Source organism: Anopheles merus, unplaced genomic scaffold (assembly GCF_017562075.2).
Source record: "Anopheles merus strain MAF unplaced genomic scaffold, AmerM5.1 LNR4000030, whole genome shotgun sequence".
NCBI lineage: Eukaryota > Metazoa > Arthropoda > Insecta > Diptera > Culicidae > Anopheles > Anopheles merus.
Window position 1 is genome coordinate 55,466 of NW_024427610.1, and position 3,316 is coordinate 58,781.

The following is a 3,316-nucleotide window of genomic DNA, read 5'->3' on the forward strand; positions in this document are numbered from 1 at the left end:
CGACGTTATTGTTGTGTTGTTGTGTGTTGGGTTTTTCAAACTAAAGCCGGTGTGTTGTTTCTGATACGGGTGAAACAGTGCCTACTTGTCGAGCCGTGTAGTGTGTGGCTTCCATAGCGATGGCGATGTCGAAAGCTTCTTTGAAAGTCGTAGGGTTCTTTGCAACAATTGTACCACAAATTGCGCGTTCATCGAAACCATGAAGCATTTGTTCGATTAACATTCGGTCAAGAAAAGTTCCATATTTGCAGGAGGCAGCACCTTATTTAAGCCGCAATACAAACTGGGCAATTGTCTCTCCTTTCTGTTGTCGAATGTTCCGGAACTTGATACTTTCCACGAACTTGTTTTTCGCTTGGTCGAAATGCCGCTGTAGAATTTGGCGAAGTTCTTCGTATGAAATTTCTTCTGGATTCTTGGGCGTTATCAAGAACTTAAAGGCGTTGTTAAGCTCTGACCCCATGTGTACGCGAGCGTAGTCGGCGTACTTTTCCTTGGGAATGTTGCTGAGTTGGAGCGCCCATTCAAGCCGGTCGAAATAATCAGCGACAGACATCCCTTCAGTTCGTTGGTATGGCTCATGAGAAAATGGCGGTAGTTTTTGCTGGGACGAAGCTGCGACGTCTTCTCTGGCTTGGCCAACAGCGGTGCCAATTGCGGATTGTAAGGCTTGCGCAATCATGCTTGAAAGTGTTGCCATTGTTTCATTGTCGATGGGAGCCATTTTGTCTCTCTCATTCACGCAATACGCAGTTTTGCAATTGTGTGGATCAGATTCCTATTCACACTTTTACTGGATCGCAATGGATGTTCTTTTTGGATCGCACTTTTGTTAGGATCGCACTTTTGTTAGGATCCCACTTCTGACACCAAAAATGTTGTGTATTGAATTCACTTTTATTGAAAAACGTAGAAATGGAGAATATGAAAAGAGTGCAAGTTCACGAGCCAACGACGCTGATTATCTAGAGCAAGGTCTGTTGAAATACCAGGTCACATATTAACCCCGTTTTCACTGCTAAGCTGAAGAAGAATCAGCTAAGAAAAGTGACGTCTGGATTACCGCGTGTATATACAAGGAATGTGATTGTATGTGTGCGAGGCTAGTTTCCAATGTTTACGATCTGAATGATGCAAAACAACAAGAAGGACATTAAGTTAACATTTTCCGTAAATTTAAGATAAAATCATTGTTCAGTGATTTGTGATCACATAAATTATTCATCGCGCAATATCTGTACTATTACAATCTAATGTTCGTGGCTAATTTTATCATCTGGAAAGTGGTTAAGATACGTGGTCATATGTGATATGATATTTGATAAACTCAGTTCCTTGTGATATGTTAGTCTATAATAATATAAACATCATCTCATACTATATTTTAGGTGCCTCCTAGACTAGACCGTATATATCAAACCCAATTCGATGAAATTGAATAAACGCGCCAACAGTGAGTTTGGTCACCCGTCCTAATTATATGTAGCCATTTGGTTGTGGTTTCCGTGTCGGATGGTGGCATATGATTCTTGTACACATGGCGGAAGCAAAATCACTTGTTATGATTCTATTATTTGGCGCTTCCAGATTCCATCCATCCAGATCCAGAAAAACATTACAGAACCAACGTGATTTAGTTTTTGAGCTAGCGTTATATACAATTCCGGAAGTGATGTTTTCGACGTACGGTATGATATTTGGTTTTACGAAGGTATTCATTTTACTAAATTTATTTTGTCTTTTAGGGTCCGAACTACTCAATCCTGATATGGATTGTATAAGCGAATTACACTACTCTTACAAGCTGAACCAAACATATTTTATAAACATTATTCGTGCGACTTAATGCAAAAATAGAACAGCTACAGTTAGTGAGTGAAACGATATCACTATCAACAGTTTAATCATCTCTTAAAACATTTAAAAGGAAATTCTACATCACAGTTCATGTATTCTACGCTTAAGCACATGTACGCATTACTAAAGAACGTATATAGATTAATTAGATAATATTTAACATGTAGAAAAATCGCACAGCTTTGATATGTTGAGAAATTTAAGGTTAATTGTTAATAGTAGCTTCATCGTTGCTCTCGTTTTTTTTTTTTTTTTTTGTTATCGCGGAGTGAAACCTTCAAAAGGCACCCACGACTTCCATGTCGTGGGTAGTGTGGGATTCATTGATCGTAACCCATCTGTATTACAGATTAGCTTACGATCAATGCGACCGCACTAAAACACTCCGCGTACCTTTTATCTTCCTTTAGGCGTTTGTGTGATGGCCCATCTTGATCCTTAGTATGTCCTCCACGCTGATATCTAGAAAAGAAATAGTAAGAAAAGAAAAGAAAAAGAAAAGAAAAGAAAAAGAAAAGAAAAAGAAAAAAAGAAGACAAAAAGAAGCTGGCTGCCATCCGGGATAAGTTGCTCCGTCACGGTTGAGGCTTCTGGTTATCCATCACTCATCATTAGGTTCATTTTAAATCGTTTTTCGGCTGCTAGTTTCAGTGGGCTTTCCTCAATATTTTCGTTAGATGAGAAGGACATATATTTTCGGATACTTGTAGGATATTCTTTTATATACACCTGTTCGACAGATTTAGCGTCATTAGATTGGTCTGACGTTAAGACATTCCAGTTGCCTGGAATGCCTGCCCCCCTCCTGGTTGGCCATGTACCATCATCCGCCCAAGGGGTTGGGACTGGGCCCGTGTACCCAAGCTTGGATATACGATGATACATGTTACCACTGCACGAAACGGACGTCGCAGGATAGGAGTTGAGTAAGAGAGCCTATATTAACCTTCAAGGAGGTGTCGGATCTTACCCCATTTGCAGATAATTTGGTGGTATAGTGCGTTTAGTTTATTATCCTTCTCATCTTTTTTATTCCTTTTGGATCTTGCTGTTGCGATTTTCTTTTGCGGCTAGTTGTGCCATTAGCTTCAAAGCTGGCTTTCATGTTCAAATATCGCATGCGAACTATCACTCTCTGTTTTGCGAATGATTTAACTATCTCTGAGGGTAATTCGACTTGTTTCTGTATATTAACCGCTAATCTCCGTACGATTAATGTTTTCTTATTAAATTTACCATTTTTGTGTAATTTTTGGAATATTTTTTCCATTTTCTTTCCAATGTTCATAAACTCTTCACTGGGTTTGTGTAGTCCACCCAGCGACAAATGGTCCACAAATGTTGGTGGTTGGCAATAGCTATGCTCATTAAAAATTTTAAATGTTTGTATTCCTAGGTTTAAGCTGGGATACTTTTCGTTAAATTTTTTTGCGAGGTAACCCATAATGTATTGCAATCC

General features: G+C 39.1%; 1 long non-coding RNA gene across 1 annotated transcript; it reads left to right on the forward strand.

Moving 5' to 3' along the window:
• Positions 1-1,005: 1,005 nt before the first annotated feature.
• On the forward strand, positions 1,006-2,027 carry LOC121601130. The gene is made up of 3 exons (XR_006006016.1): positions 1,006-1,255; positions 1,389-1,688; positions 1,746-2,027. It is a non-coding gene; the product is annotated as an uncharacterized LOC121601130 (long non-coding RNA).
• The last annotated feature ends 1,289 nt before the right edge of the window (positions 2,028-3,316 follow it).